At 37.6% G+C, this 17461-nt stretch overlaps 1 long non-coding RNA gene across 1 annotated transcript in view; it reads left to right on the top strand.

The window, feature by feature from the left end:
* The window catches only part of LOC135327835 (uncharacterized), a 109204-nt gene extending 105536 nt beyond the window's left edge, over positions 1-3668 (top strand). Inside the window, exon 4 of the long non-coding RNA XR_010388244.1 lies at positions 1439-3668. This is a non-coding gene — a long non-coding RNA (uncharacterized LOC135327835). The remainder of the gene's footprint in view (positions 1-1438) is intronic.
* The last annotated feature ends 13793 nt before the right edge of the window (positions 3669-17461 follow it).

Here is a 17461-nt window from a genome sequence, read left to right as displayed (position 1 = left end):
TAACAATTTTGGAAAGGCTTGTTATGCTGTATTGTGTACTATATTAACTCTTCTACATGTGCAAAGCAATTATATTTGCCTGAAAAAGTGAGAAGCAAAATATAAATACTTTAATGAGAATTTTAATAATTTAACTACATTTTTTTAATCTGAAAAAAACAGTTGCATCAGACTTTGTGACTTATTCTGAGTTCTTCTGTAATTATGGCACATTTGCTGCCAAAGATTCATCCTTTTCAATAGCAAATGACAAGACACCAAAAGATATAGCAAATAAAAAACTGAACCCAGTGACAAATCATTACATACAGATTCTTGTAAGCTGTGTTCTTGCATAGTTATTCTCGTCAACCTTAAGTCACATAACTCGCTTTGATCCTTCACTTACCTGCATTCAACCTTTCTGAATAACAGTAACAGAGGAAATCTTTTGTGATTGCTATAGTTTGAGTTAAGGATGAATATGATAGTTACCTAAATGAGTATGGTGGCATCTAAGTGCTCCTTTACTTAACTTCACAAATTCTTTGCAAAGTACAGCATTGCATGAAAGAAACACAGGACCTCTCAAATGTCCCCTTACTGGGAAAATATGCTTGAATTTCTTGTTTCAGCCAAAAAAACAGAAATGTTGTTGCTTCATCTTTTGACCTACTCATCCTACACATTGCTTTGAAAAAATCTAGATAATAAAATAAAAAGAAAGAGATGGAATTACCATCTCAACACAAACACTAATGGCATAATCTGTATCACTGAGAACTCTTCTAATGTCAGGATTTTTTTTTACAAGATCCCTCCAGAAATTCAGACCAAAGCACACTAAAGAGGGTCCCAAAATAGGATGTCTCCATCCCACAAACCTCCCCCAAAACAGTGAAGGAAGGGAAGTAAGAGGGAAAATGGAGGGTCAATCTTTTCTTTCCCAGCTTTCGGTGCAGGTACAAGATGGTCTTTCATGGAGAAAAACCCATTGCAGTGATATGTATTTGGCCTGCAAGGATGAGCACCTTCAGACGCCTTGGTACTCAAAGCCTCAAAACATCTTCTGTGGATTTACCTAATTCATCATGTCTCACTTTTTTATAAGTAATGCCAGCGGTATTAGGAGCGGAGACTCTTTCTTACATAATATCTTAGGAATTAGACTACATATCCAGGAATATACTATCTGGGTTCTGGGTGCTTTTCAGTCAGGAGGACAATGTTTAAACATTGCAGATAACTTTGAGAAACCGTGAGAGAAACAAACCTTTGAAAAAGTAGTGTGCCCATATAGACTTCTGTCGGGAGAGACATCTGAGGGTGGCAGCTTCTCGTATCAAACTGTCGTTTCCCACCAGTTGCAGAAGTGATTTATTTTTATACTTTAATGATTTATCATTAAACTATGAGACTTTTATTCTGCTTTATCTTTATCTTTTCATATTTTGAATAGGAAGGGGATGAAATCAAAGAATGAAGGGAAATGAAATACAGAGCGAAACATTCCTACAGTTGCAGAATCACCCAAGAAGACTGCTGAAGTGCTTGGCACTGCTACAACCTAAGAAGATGCTCAGAGAGATCCAAGAAATGTTTTTCTTTCCAAAATTCAGCTTGAAAAAACAAATACTGCGGGAACCTTCTAGAGAGCTGCTTTTAAGGTACAGCAGCCCATCGCAGCAGCAGCACAAAAGAGTCCCACCGAGGAGGAAAGTCTCTCTTTCAGACTGTATCTTTGACAGCGGTCAGGGGACTGGTCTCTTCTGTGTGTCTCAATCTATGCAAACCCATAGGCCTAAATCAATTTTCTGCCACTCTAAGCACACAGTTGCTCAACAGGTTTTTTAGAGGATTTTTTGCCCTTGCTTTTGAATGCAATCCCTATGGACATGGGGAATGCACCCACAAAAGAATTTACCTGTGTGCTTAGAGATTTCTCTCCTAGAAAATTCTTCTCTATACCAATATATTGAAAGGAGTTCACTGTGAAGTATGTTGTGGTTGGTAGAGGTGGAATCTCCATTTTCTTTTTGTAAATAAGGGTTTCCTTTTGCAAATAATTCATCTTTTTTTGTGAATGCTTCTAAAGGGTGTGGTGGTGTCCTTCAGCGTTTCAACATGTCTCAAAAATAATTAGAAATACATCGCGCAGTAAGTGGAGATTAATGCTCATATCCCTGTTACTAGGTCACATATGGTCTGAATTGTAAGACTTGAAATAACAATCAAACCTAACATGCTTTGAAAGTGTTCCGTTGACAAATTTTATAATCATAATATACTTCACTCTAGAGTATTAACTATGTCATATACATAAACTATGCTCCACAAATGTTTGTTCGGCTTCAGAACCAGGCCAAGCCCCAGAAGGGCAAAGACAAACAAAAATGACAAAGGAGGTTAACAAGACATTTTAAAGTCTCAGAACAGTTTAACTGGATTTTAATTCTTATAAAAGCTGATATTTCATCCTGTTTTATCTCAGTAACCCTATATAAATTTCTAAGGATTTTTATCTCTTCATCCCAATTTCTCAAAAATTTCCGAGATATGTAGTAGCAAAATCGGAGAGAAAGGTTAAATGTGGACTGAACAGAAGCACATGTGATAACAAAATTGTGTAGATCCTCATGAATTTATCATGCTAAGACATTTTGCGAGGCCAGTTGATATTAATAGATGAATTCAACCCTGCTTCTATCCCAGAAGACATAATTTTAGATAGTTTCATTACTATAGCATTTTTACAAGAAGATCTTACTAATATTTTCATTTTTCAAGTCATCTTTAACTTTCCTACTCTTTACTCTGAGTTCTTGCCACACTGGGACTCTGGCCTATGAGATTTATTTAAGGATCTTCATTTCTTCATTATATGAGCTCTTTAAATAAGAATAGAGTGTCTTTCTAAAAGCTACAGTTTTAGTTCAAACAGAATTTATGGGCTAATATAGAAACACTAGGAAAAATTCTCTGATCTGTATTATTGTCTTAAAAAAATTTATGAATCTATGAACAGACCATGTTTCTTCATGATCACAATAAAGATAATCATCATAGGGTTAAACCCTACAGATCCCCTGGGAAGTTTAGGAACAGGTAGGTACAAAGACTGCTTTCTTTATTCCCTCGTAAGAGAGGTGGGAAAGAGATGAATAAAAGGAAGATGGAGGAGCAGGAGTAGGTATGGGACTCCTCACATGACTATTTGCTTCTCAGCGTGAGTTAGGGCTGCAGAATTTGCCTTTTAATTTTATATACCAGCAGTGCTGAATAAAAAGATGTAATAGCATTATCCCATACTTTTTTTAGCAGAAATTTATACCAAACCTTTCATGCATAGATTACAGGGCACTTAAGAGACAAAGTCTTTATTCCTTCTGAATAGGTGCGGAAACCAAAGGGCAGAAGAGTGAAATGACTTGCCAGAAATATAACTGGATCTTACCAGTCCCATTGATTAGCCTCTTCCTTAGGTTGGGGTTGATGAAGGACTGAACAAGGAAAATGTTTTTTTGCAATAAACAGAAGAGTCTTCTAACTATTGTGCTGTTATTCTTCTGGTTGCTAGTAAAGAGTATCTGATCCTAGTGTGATTTTGTGAGGAAGTGTTATATATTCAGTTAAGGTGGCTACATAGTGCTCGTGTGTACATACGTACATGCACTATTCTTACTGAAATTTCTTTCCTGCCTTGAAGCATATATTAGAGATTAGATAATTTACCACTTCAAAAAAAAAAAAAAAAAAAAAAAAAGAAAAGAAAAAAGAAAAGAAAAAGAAAAAAAGAAAGAAAAAAGAACAAACAGTGAGTCTGCTACTTGTGCTGTATTAGAGTTTTAAACACATGCATTTCTTCAGGAAGTGTGCAATCTAGCAGAACAGTTGTTTATCAGAAACGAATATACTACCTTAACTTTACTCCTAGAGGTGCATCAGGCAAATATAATAATAATAAAAAAATGCAGGCAGCTAGAAAAGGGGTAGAGTTTGCTTCACAGTGCAACAGTGTTTTTGGTTGCTAAAAGTACTGAATTCTTGTTTATCAAGGAAGATGCTATGAAACAGAGAAAAAAAGTCCAACATGGGCATCTCTGGATGCTCACCTTACAAATACGTATGGTGGTAAATATTTTAAAAGCAGTCTACTGAAGAAGGTGATAGCAACATAAGATTTCCCCATTATTTGTAAGCATTGGTGAAAAATCTGTGAACCCAAGACCAGAGGAGGCACAAGAGTCAAATATCCAACACCTAAAGGAAGGAAAGAGCTTCCTTCAGCCAGACTTTCTTTTCTTCTTTTTCTCCCCTATCTATTATCAAATAGAGTCATTAGCCCAGAAAATCTACACACTGAAAAAGGGGTAGTTAGACACTTTAGTAGTCAGGTAGGGCAGAGCTTATCTTCTGGCTTTTTATACTTCCCTTAGTGAAAATAGGGTTGGATTATTACTCTAAAATAAAAATTCTGCCCCTGGCAGTGTCTACAGTAGTAGAAGGTATATGTTTTAATCTCATTGCTGAACATGTCAGCATTAATCACCTCCCCTGTTGGATTCTTTTTCACACTTGCTAAAATAATATTGTAAAAAAACTCAGAGAAATTTATGATCATCTTTTGTTCTGTTCTGTGCTTGGACACATATCAGTCTGCTTTGTCTGACATATGCCATTAATCTGTTTCTCCCATAAAAATGTCCCAGTTTTCTTCAGAGGCTATGGTATGCCTACCCTGGACTAGCTGGAAGGCCACTGACTTTATTCTAGTCTTTAACCTTGCTGTGGGCTTAGCTGGCTCCAGCCTGGAAGACTGAGGTTATCTGTGACAGTAACTCATCTCTGTATAACACAGGAAATAGTGATTTTCGACTAGTTTAATATTTACATTTCTATGTCCTTATAATATCAACAAATGGGGATATTCAAGACTAATTTAGGGCCTGATTCAAATTCCACTGCAGTCCCTGACACATTCCCACTGACTTCGATGAGTTTCAGACCTGGTCTGCAGAGAAATCACAGTATTAATTGTGACACTGTGTGTAGGAAAGGTCATTCCTTGTTGCAACTCCCCCAAATTCTGCCTGGGTTGCAGAGTCACCAAAGCAGCACAGGGAGCTGTAATCTGCTTAGCTCTAGTAAATCAGCTTGGGTTTCACCCATCCAGAGATCTTGCTGGTGTTACGCAGTTCCAGCTGACAGCACTCTCTGTTATTTGGGCTAGAAAACAAAAAAAAAACAAAACTAAGCGCAGCATCAGTTGCAGTCCTTTCTCTGAGTGCGGTGTAGCTTGTAAGCACGAAATCACTGTCCCTCTCTTCACCTGTGGTGTTTTCATTTCTGAACAAGAAGGAGACACAGGAAAACCATTAAGAGAGAAGAGTGCCTGAAAAAGTGTTCAGGTGTTAGGAAGGAGTAAATTTAAAGAGGAAGAACAATACGGCAGATTAAGTACACTAGGTAAATGAGAGCATGTCATTAACCTGAATAAATACCAAGGACGGAGGGCTGCACATACAGTATCACGGCTTTGGTAAGGAGCACAACAAAGACCAGTGGGGGTAAAAGAAACAAAGGGACAATTTAGACTGATTATCAACATATAACTCTTTTCACTCTGCTACAGACCCCTAGAAAAGCATCACAGAGAGCATTCAATGATATGCTCGACAGTGCATTAATTCCTGAGGCTTGATCCTCAGCTGATAAAATCGAGAATAGCTCTGTTGAAGCCAGTGCAGGTCTACAGATCATATGGATAGCCTTCAGTGTCAATAAAATGGACTGGATGATTTAATAGAGCTGAACAAATATCACAAAATATTTTCTAGAAATACTCAATAAAATAAAACTGAGTTCATTTTGGCTGCATTTCTCCCCCTTTCTCATTCCTTTTCTGGGAAATGGTATATTTGTGAAGGGGGAGCTCTCAATGGACTGGCCAAGGAGAAAGAATAATTCTGGAGAAGTGCAGGTTCCTGGACCATAGGGACCTACATTTCTCTATATTCTTTTCACTGTTTAACCCTTGATCTTAATAAACATTTATTCTGGAAATGCATTCATGGAAATAAAACATTTCAAATTATACTTTTGAAGTGTTTGCTCAATGTGACTTTGAAGCAAATAAATATACTTATCAGCTGGTCTGGAGTGACATTCTTCCAGTCAGAGAAGAAAATCTGTATTGTGAGACATGTGTGGCTCATTACAATTCCTCAGCATTCAAGCTGTTTGAAAAGCAACCTAATTTCCATTCACAGAAATTAGGCCTGACACCAATTAAAAAAAAAAAAAAAAAAAAAGAGTATAAATAAATAAATAAATAAAAAGGCAGCGTGCTAGAGCCTCAGGTCTTCAGTGAAATCAGAAGACCTAGTGCTAAAGCAGCAGTTTCATTAATATTAGCTTCACTGAACTGTTAGTTGAAAGAAACTCCCAGAATCTGACTGGGGGCAGTTTAGGCTACTTGGGAATCACAGAGCCCAAGCATTTGGACCTGGCCTAGAGTCCAGTTTTGCGTCTGAAAACAGGGAAACACCAAAAGTCACAGCTAGCTTTCACAAAGTTTCCAGATCCCTGCTGCACAGCCAGGAGCCAAACCCTCATTAGTGCCAGGAATGCTACAGCACATCTAAACAAATAAATAACATTTTTCAGGAGCCATTCTCTGCTCTCAGGCCAGCTGGCATAACTTAACTCTCTTCCATACAGCTGAACTTTCTTACCTGCCAAAACAGGATAGGCCACCTCCACACTGCCTTTGAAAACAATCCATGCCCTGTGCTAAACCCTGACATGTATCCAGGCATTAGAGACTTAACTGGACTGGACCGAACTGGGCTACCAATTTATCGATGTGGACAGCTATGTGCCAGTGAACAGTCTGACTGTTTAATTTACTGGAACATAGCCCGAGACTTAATGTTCCTAAAAATGGACAATCAGTGTTTCCCAATCAATCTGGGAGAAATCATGAAGTCACAAAGACATTTGTAAACAAAGAATAGGAAGATCTGGGTTCTTTTAATAAAATTACATGCAGTGTGGAACAGATCATGGATCATTTGACATCTTGTGAAAAGGCACTCACTGGTCTAGATAGTAGATGTATTTATTTTATCCAATATTTTGTATTTTTTTGTTTTTCATTTGAATGTTTCTTTTTCCTTTATTTCACAATTATATTTCTTCCTTCGATTCCTTACTTTAACCAGAAATATCCCCCATTTGTGCATAATTGATTTATATATAAGCAGCCTGCCATACCACTAAACAAGTTCAGTATGTGACCCCAAAATGAATTCAATCTGTCATTAGTCATACAATAATGTGAAAAGAAAGTCTTATATGACATGGCTTTATGTGTGGGACACCAGAAATCAACAACATATTTTGGTAAAATTTCCAGGAATTTTCCAAAATGTGTTTAATTTCTGTATAGACATGTTTATTTCAGGATACATTCTGACATCAGATAAAAATCACAAGGCATATGAAATCAGAAATATTCATTCATTTTTTGCTCTTAGCACTTTTTGATTCTATGGTAATAAAATGTAGAAAACCGTGAGCTTATTTAAATGTTGCCTAATGTGGGACTCCTCCATCTCAAACTGATCTGATGGCACTTTCCAGGCCTACTTAATCACGACTGCAAGTAGATTAACTCAGTGTTTATCCACTTAGCCAGAAAGATCCCCAAATGCTTGACACAGCCTCACTGGGCAACCTGTTCCAGGGCTTAATTATGCTCACAGTGATTTTTTTTCCCACATCTCCCAGCTAGACCCTTCTCTGTTTCAGTTATGACCGCTGTCTCTCAGTATTGTTCAGGACAAGAACCCAGACTGCAGTCTCCTGCCATCTGAGGAGTCGTGCTACCCATTAGATTACCAAAAAAAAAAAAAAAAAAAAAAAAAAAAAAAAAAGCAAGCAACTCCTACCCTATATTCAGAAGCAAACTTGGTAAAATTAAGGGAGGATGCTATCGATTTCTCATGCTCCGCAGGATGGTGGTGGGTGACTAACAGAGGCAGTGAGAGACTTCACAGAGCTAGGTAGAAATTTTGAAGGAGAAGAGCAAAATTGTCATCTAGCTGACCAGAATGATAGTACCGGTCTGCAGGATTCAAAAGCCATTCAGTGACCAACCTATGCTGGACAACTCAGCAATCACAAGTAGACTTCACTGTAAGACTTTATGTAGCAGCCTAAACACAATCCTAATAGTGTCATAAAGTACAGGGTTTGAGGGAAAGCAGAGAATGGAGAAAAGAGTGAGAAAGTGCAGGGAAATAAACAAAGGGCAAAGATAGACAGGAAGCATACAGAAAACTTCAGAATATTCTGTCAGTAACTTTTCCGCTTCCAAGCATGGTCCAAGTGAAAGTATAAGTCATGACGTAGGGCAGTTATATGGGCTTGTGCTTTTTAATTTTTCTTCTTTTTTTCTCCCCAAGATTCAGGGAAGAATTCTGGAAATGTTGTGATGGAAAAGAATAGGAAACTGTGCTAGTGTAAAGCCTGATGTTGGTTAGGTAAGACATAACACAAAATTATTTACCTGAAAAGATAAAAAATAGTTGCTTTATTTTAACCTCCCACAAAGCAACTGTATTCATTCCAAGAAACCACGCACAGAGAGCAGATAAAATAATGGTAGTGGAGTGCTGCTGACAGATACATTTCAACAGCAAGTTAGAAATAATCCAAATAAATGTTTTGGAACCTGAGAAGTTGGCTGTGTGACAAGTTTTGCCTTTCACCATCTTAGATATAGAAGTGGTTGATGACACTGCAAGCGGCTTATTTTCTCTGAAATCACAACCAGAAAAGAATTAAAGTAAGTAGAGCATCGGTGTTGCTTTAGACACCACATACATACCAGGTGTTTTGTCTCCTTAGAAACAGAGTCGAGGAGAAATGGACAAATGCAAATTGTCTCTCAGCTCTACAGCGGCTGCCAGTGGAAGTGAGTAGCAAGGACACAAGGTGGTGTGATGAGGGAGGCCCTTAAGACACCTAATAATAGTTTGCCAAGTTTGTGGCCCTTGGGAATCCATCCTTGGACCCCTGTCAGTTCCATGGAATAGCAGAAAAGGGGGAAAAGGATAAATTTCTGCACCTTGTTGGACCATTATAGTGTTCCCTCTGTTCTTGGCTGCAAATATGGCAGTAGAGCAATGGATAATCAGGGTCTGCTTTGTCACTTCAGAACAAACATCTAGTCACATCACAGCACAGCACATCAAGAAGAGCACGTAGGTAAATCTAATGGTTACTGAGCAAAAGCAAATATGTTCCTTCAGCATTTATAGGGTGGCTGAAATATGTTCCCTCAGCATTTATAGGGTGTCTGAATGCCCACATATCACAGATCACGCTGTTCACATCTTCCTGCCCCTTAGTCTGAAATAAGATTTGGTCTATTTTACTTGTCCCTTTACATGTTTGCATTTTTATAAAGATGCAACTAAAGTCATGTGTGCTCATATTCATTATGAGATTAGGCCTTCTTTACAACAGGCAGTCACACAGATGTGTCTAACATGGAGTCACCAGGAAAGAACAACTGGTCATGGAAGACTAAGGTTTGGTTACTTCAGTGTTCAAATAAAAATTCTCTTGATTTTCAAGGATTTGGGATCAGACAGCCACTGCAGAAGTCGTAATGATCCATCTTTGATTTTGCACAAGTAGTAATGATCTATCTTTCATTTTCCTCAGCCAGGTTGATAATAAAAGCACATGACCTGTTAAAATGAAAAACATGGTTTTATCCCAGAAAACATTGCAATGGAATTGCAATTTTTAATGCAGTTTTGTGTAATAATAATTAGCACCTAGCTGATTAGTAGATGACGGACTTTTGACTCAGCTTGGGGGTTTGGGGTTTTTTGGGGGGGGGTTAGGGTTTTTTTTTAACAGTTTGCTGGTTTAACAGCTTATTTAGGGATAAACCCTAGGTCTGTCAGTCTGCTTTCTTCTCTGGCAAAGGCCACGACCGGCTTTGAAGGAGCAGCAGTCAATCGGAAAGACCATTGCAAAGATGGAAAGGAGAGTCAAATTCACATACAACTTGTCCACATAGGTTAGAAATGAACTATTCAGATCATTATCAAATGGACTGGAAAAATTCTAAGCCTACTCATTTCCCAAGGTTTAAAATATCTGAACTTATTCTAAACTCTAATAGTATTTATGAGCTTTTGTTCTTGAAAACTAAAGCAGAAAATGACAGTGCAAGATTTTCTTCATTATTATTCCATCTATGCAGCAAAGCATAAATGCATTTTGCATTGCAAAAAAGAAAAATAAAGGTTTTTCAGATTGCAAGTTATGGACACAATAGATGATGGATGATCAAAATGGAAAATTCTTTTGGTAACTGAGATGTCCATTTAAAGTAAAATTCTAGGTTGAAATAAGCAGAACTCTTCCCAAATACTCTGAATGGTCAGATGACCTGAGTTTTCCTTGTCCAAACAACTAAAGCTTTGATGTCCGCATAAATACCACAATACGTAACAGGCCTTCCAAGGCATTTTTAGTCTAACTGAAATTTATCAACTAGACCCTCTGAAAGTTCTTTTCAAATTGCTAATGAATAGAGGGCTTGTAAATTGTTACGATGCACAAAGTACGTAATTATGAATTAGGCATACTCTGATACTAGTAATAATTACAGGCATTCACATTTTTACTGATGTGAACTTTTCAAGACAGTGAGAAACTTTAGGGGGCACAAAAAATTAGTGTTTGGCGCTTCCTGATATATAGTATAATTTTGTTGCTATATTTATAAAGTATGGAGGAGCCATTTCATTACATGGCAAATTCAGTAGTTTTACAAATTTCCAGGTTTTTGTTAAAAAAGAAAATCCTCCTGTTTAATGGAAATATTATTGAGCTTTGGAAACACAGTAACAACACTTGCCAGTGCAAGTCTCAAGGTCCCATGCAAGCTAGTGCGTGGATTAAAACCCCTCCTTTCCTGCAGTCTTCAAGGAATTCTTGGGAAAATTTAATTCTTTCTTTATGTAGGGGCTGCACAGCTGAATTTTCCCCCCTTAAATTTGTCATGCTTCAAGTCTCTGTTGTTGCATCTTTCTAAACTCATCACTGAGGTTTTTGGTTTCTGTGATTTTCTGGAAGTAAAATAATCACAGACTAGAAATAGACCATGTTTTCCAGATGCTGTGCACTTAAATTAATATTAAAAAGTTTCTGTAATCTATATACTGTAATGCCCATTTTGGCAAATGGGAAAATTATGGAATTTGTAAAAACAGAAAGGAGAATTCAGAAACAAGAAACAAAAATGAAAATCCCACTAGACTGGGAATGGTTTTACTGCAAAACAGTTTTTCATATGGTGGCCTAGTAGCCAAACCTGCAGAAAAAGATGTAACCAAATGGCCTGTCTAGGCATGAAACTGTGAGAGCCAGGAGCTGTGAGTCCCTTTCTCCCACTCTCGCTCCTACATTGAGCAGGTCTTTGCTAGCAGCTCATTCACTCCTACTGTTTTTACCTATCTAATCTCCACTAGAGCAAAAATTCAATAGACTACTGTAAACTTCTCATGCAAATATTAATACCATAGGCATATCCCTTCCCAGGAATGATCATTTTAAAGGTCAGTAATTTATTGTGCTATGTATCTTTATTACCAGGATATATATATCAGGATGTATATATGCAATATATCTTTATTATTGGTAGTATAATAGAATGAACACTTGTTACGGTTCATAAATCATAGATAAGTTGCAATTCATATTCTTTCCAGTATGTGCCTAGAAACACTTAATCACTGAAGGAATGATCATGGTGACAACACTATTTGATGCCTGTTTGTATAGTAATCAAAGGAGGTATATTTTTATTACGTTATGCACTTCTTTTGGGGCACATATTCTGAAATTTTAAATTATCCTTAATATTTCAATTCTTAATGGTGCAAAGCCAGAAGCAATAAGGTTTGCAATGAGTGCCACAAAGAGAAGTCTCTGATTTCTAAGATTTTTTCTTTCCACCATTTTACAGTAGGTTTTACAATGCTTACCTTCTGATACTATAGTCTAAGACTGATGCTGCCAGTAAGGCCATGGTCAAAAATCACTGCAAAAATTAAGCACAGTGGTTAATATTGTGCCTGTGCTCTGAACCGTCAGTTATTTGGGTTTTTTCAATCACATCTCTGCTGGAAATAAGCCCCATTGCAAATGAACCCACAGAAAAAGTAGTGTGAACACTTTACACCCACTTCAGAGAAAAATTCATTTCCTAAGTTGAACCTGCTTCTGAAGGCTGAGTAAAAAAAAGCAGCTGCCTCTTTATCTGGCTGAAGCAAATGAGACAATTCCTTCCACTGACCCTGCTGTGGGAGCGACTACTTCCAGCGCAGGCGTGATAACAAACAGCTGGCAGAGGCAGTGGGAAGGAATTACCCTCAGTGTCACAGCATTTCTGCATGGGTTGTTTGACCGCTGCCTGACACTGCTGGGCATTGAGGAGGGAAGGATTTGTCTTACCCTTCTTGCCTCTCTCAGTCTATTTGTAGGGACTAAGTGTTAAATAGCTGGAGAAAAAGGGTTAATTAGTCACTTCCTTGACCTTCATGCATGGGTAGAGATGAAACCACAAATAAGTATCCCTGTGCTGTAGCGTGTCCCAGTACTATGGCTGGGGTGGGATATTTATGCATCACCCTCAGTTATTGACCATGCCTATCTTCTAATTCAGTCCCTGTTACATGTGAGTAGATTTTTTTATTTTTCAGATCTATGCACTGTCCTATTTTAGACTGATTTGTACAAAGAAATCTTGCTGTGATAGAGCATTTGTCCCAGATTCCTTTCATACTTTACCAGCATCAGTGCCTGATCATGTACTGTTGAAATCAATGAGAATTATAGAATTAATTTAAATAGATGCATTCAAAAAAGTAGCCAAGGAGACAAGAACAGGCCTATGTATCAGCATATCTGATAGCAACATGAATGTACAAAAGCCTGAAGCAAATATGCCTCTTGACTCCAAAATAGTATGTATCAAATGTTCTCAAAACTCTGGTATAAAATTAACATTTGCATCAGCTGTGCTATCGCCGTCAGCAACTCCTTCACTGGAAATTTCAGGTCACCCAAGCCTTCCTTAAAATTGGACAGAGATGTAGCCCTCCCTAAGAAAAATATTTTCCTTCTGACTTGTGCTTTTCCATTGAGAATGTGTAAGGAGTATAGTGTCCTTAGGAACTTTTGGTTTAGGTTAAAACTATGCAATGTCTTGAGAAATACCAAATTGTTTTTTTTGTTGTGAATCCATGGCATGAGATGGAAAACCTGGATATGCTTACCACTAATTTCTGCATGAAAAAGGCATGTAAACAGGCTTGCATTGCTCACACAGAGGGTTTTTTTTTTTTTCAGTAATAGACTTGTTATTCAGTTACAGAGTTTGAAACTGATCAGTTTTGCGTGAACTCCTGGTCTGATTGTACAACTAAGATTTGCAATTAAATAAAGCCTTCCAAAATATTGTACTTTCAATGTCACTGATATGAATAATTAAAAAATGAAGGTATTCTGAAATATATAAAATATGGAATCATTTTATTATACATTTTAAATGTCAAGACAAATTTTGGTCTACCTATGTAGGGCCTTAAGAAATGTTCTGGAAAATATATTTTCAACCTAGTATAACAAAGAATTGTTGTTTGATTTTTTACAGCAAGTGTTGCTACCTTAGCAAGATCTTAAAATGAGAGGCTTGAAAGATTTCAGGTGCAGCTTTTTTAGTTTTTCCTTGCAATTTTGGTTGTAGATGTACTGCTGAATCTCAAATTCTGATTCATTTGACTTACTAACATGCTGATTTTAAAATTCAAAATCATTTCATGGAAAATGTGAATAGCTAATACATACTGTTGAGCATATGTTAAAAGGCACTTCAACAACAACAAAAGTTTCTCTAGATCTTACACTTGCACTTTGGTTTTACTATGCACCAAAAAACCCTCATGATAATGACGATCGAGAGACAAAATAACAGCAATAGACCTGAATGCCAAAGAACTGATAAGAGATCAAAACATCCAGCTATCAACAGGGGGAAAGTTTCCACATACTAACCGCTTATCTCAGGTCTCTCAGATCTGATACTTAATGGAGAGTACAAAACGCCCTCCAAAGACTAAGGTGGGGAATAAAAATCATAATACTGCTGAATATCAAAGCACATAATCTTTGAAAGAGTACAGTTACTCTCCCTCCACCAACTGCTGTGTTTCACAAGCTGAAAATAAGACCTTTTATGATAAGGCTCTCCCTTTTCCCTGGGAGGCAACCTCTCCTCTTTCCTCCTCCTCCACTAATATCTGTTTTATCTGAAAGATTTTAACAACCTTTTCTTACAGAGAAGATCTGATAAACACCTACTTTAGTTGTGAGCATAGCTTTCAGATTTTATTTAGCTGCTAAAGCTCCTGTTTCTATTTCAGAGATGAAGATGGGACGGTGACCCTGAAAACCCTGAAAACATGTCAACATTTTTCTAGCTATAATAGCTGGTCAAGTAAAAGATATTAGTGCTAAAACTTTTCCTTCAAAATCAATCTCTGTGAACTACTCCTTTTTAATATTATCATTATATTCAGTTCCTATGAAAATGAAGACTAACAGTGTTAAACATTAGTTGTAAGTGGGCAAACATAAGATGATTTTTAATCCTTCCAATGGCTCTGTTGACAATAAAAAACAGGTTCAGTTATACAAGTTCCTTCCGAACACCTCCCCTGAGCCTCATGCCAGGAGCCTGGAGCCATCCTTTGCTGCAGTCAGATGGGGCAACCAGAATGCAGGACAGAACTGGGAAAGTTACACGGGAGATGTCGTCAGTGACATAAGGTAGTCTCCCTCTGGGATTGTTTTAACTCCTGCTTAATTCCAGCTCTCTGGCAAGGCTATGAATGTCTACTAAAGCATTATCCTTATTTGTTAAAACCTACTAATAACTTTTTGCCTGATCCAAAGTTCAAATTTGGGCCAGGCCAGCTATCAACATTAAGGGAGAAACTCCTTCAGAAATTTTATTGTCCCTTTCAGGTGAAATGATTACTGACCTGCTGCTGAGTGGGGAAGCTTGACAGTCCTCAGCTGGACTCTCACTTCAGCCCAGCTAGTCTCATCTTTGCTTCCACCTTTCAACCCTGCCTGATGCCGTCTTGGTCTTCAGAGACAGCCCCAAGTAGCACTGAAAAACCCAATGCACCCCTCCTTGCCCTGAGAGGAGCTCTGCTCCACTTAGCTGACTGTTCCAGACCTCAGTTACTAAGAAAGTAACACTTTACCTAAGGCATGTCACATCGTACACAAAAGTTTTATTTCTCCTGAGTTGAAGATGTAATGGCATTTTAGCAAAAATGGCCAGATTGTTATGTTAATTTGCAAATAAAACTTAGCTTATTAATCCATTCCCTGTTGTGTTCCCACTAACAGGTGCATGCAGACATCACTTTTCTGTAAGGTGACTTTATCCATTTGGTTTTCACAGAGTGCTCCAGGTTCTCCCTCTCCCCCCAAAAGCAGGTTTTGAAAGAAAACTCCTTAGCTTCTACTGCTATGTGACTATCACAGGACTTAAAATTTCAACATATTACACAGATGAGCCAATTAGTTAGTTTTAATAGTGTTTTTTAAACTTTAACACTGTTCAGAATTCTGCCTTTTCTTTGCTCAGGATCAAGTAATGAACTGCTGTAGGGATTCACATCTTTTTAAGTCACATTGGTCTCTTTTGGATAAACTACCACAAGAGTTAGCAGCCTTGTCCTAAACTCTGAACCTCCAGCTCCTTTCTTTTCTATATTTCCATGTATATTTACAAACACAATCATTTACTAAAGAGATATTGAGGAGGTCATCTTCCTTTTATCTTTACTGCGTTCACTTTATAAATTGTCACAGATTAGAAAGACTCCTTCACACCAAAACAAGAGGGAAAATAACCGGAAAGAGAATTAAGGATGACTGTCAGTGTCTCCTAACTCAGTGGACGGAGTGTACATCGCTAACAGAGCAGCTGTGTTCCAAAACAGGTCAGTCAGACAACATATTTTCCACTCAATTTTTCCCACAAAAATGAAAAAAGTCTTTGTGAAAGATAGCTATGTAGGCATGGAAGAACACAAAATCCATGTCCTCCATCCACATGAATTGTTTCAGCCCAAGCACAGGAAGCAGAGCTCTTTCTGTTTTTACTGCATAGCCTTGATTCCTAGATCTGTGACAACCAGCGGAACTTATCTCCTGATCTGTACACTTGTTTCATCTTCAACCAGATTCTAAATATTTGAAAGTCATGTGTCTTTATAAAAGGGAAGATGCAGAATCATCCTTTTGTCCTAATGTGACGAATACCTTTGGAGCTCTTAGGTGTTTGCATGGTCGTCATGACCTCATCACATGCCAGAAATTTCCACATTTCCTGGATAGCACAGATCACTGAACGACATTTTCTCCTTACATGATCTCTGAAACGTCAACAGACAGAGCAGGTTCTGCAGCTTGCATGAAACAGCTTGAATTAGAAGTATGTTGGAAACTGGCCATTTATTAATACATCCAGTTCTTTGACTAGTCATGTGTTTGTATGAAGAATGCTTTAGTATCAGCCAGCTATCTTGCTATCCCGTTAAGTCAGCTTAAGATAATATGAAAATACAAATATGGCCTATCTTACATGGCCTGTCTTAGGAAGTCTCTCCTAGGAGGACTCAGCTTCTGGAGATGCCTGCTTTTCTCCATTGGCTGTAAAATGAAACTCAGCAGTCAAAGTTAATACAGATGATCCCACTCTCACTGCATACATTTCAAAGTGAGTGATATCCATCTGCTCAATCTTATATGTATATCAACTTGTACATGAACATAAATCCTGATAAAAATATCAAAATAGGAGTAATGCACATAGCTTATTACTAGTTTTTCTTTCTTTCCTTTTTTTTTTTTTTCCCAAAAGCAGACATAAATGTAGTCGACTATTTGGAGTAATAATGGGTTTATCATGACTGACCTCCACAGTCTATCTTTGCTTGCTAATATTCTCTTGGCCTGTATATTGAACAATTGTACTTCACCCTTCTCTCCAAGAGAGAAACACCTAGCAATCTCTTTATTCAGTGCTCACATTAAACCATTTCTCTCATTCAGCTGGAATATAAACTTTTCTTTGGGATTTGAGTGATCAGTTTCATCAGTCAAATACTTAATGTTGATAATCAAAGGCTCTCTTGTAATAGCACTTGCCAAATCCCTGCAGTCTTGAGAATGGTTATAAACAATCCCTTGAGCAACCATGAGTAGCAAGCAAACTAATAACTATCTTGACTGATTTATGGGAAACATACAGAGAGAAAAAGTCTGTAATGCAGACTGTAAATGCATCATATACTCTGAACTGAAGAAGGAA

Source organism: Dromaius novaehollandiae, chromosome 3, assembly GCF_036370855.1.
Source record: "Dromaius novaehollandiae isolate bDroNov1 chromosome 3, bDroNov1.hap1, whole genome shotgun sequence".
NCBI classification, from domain to species: Eukaryota; Metazoa; Chordata; class Aves; order Casuariiformes; family Dromaiidae; genus Dromaius; species Dromaius novaehollandiae.
Note: the sequence above shows the minus strand (reverse complement) of the source record. Positions and strands in the feature narration are given on the sequence as shown.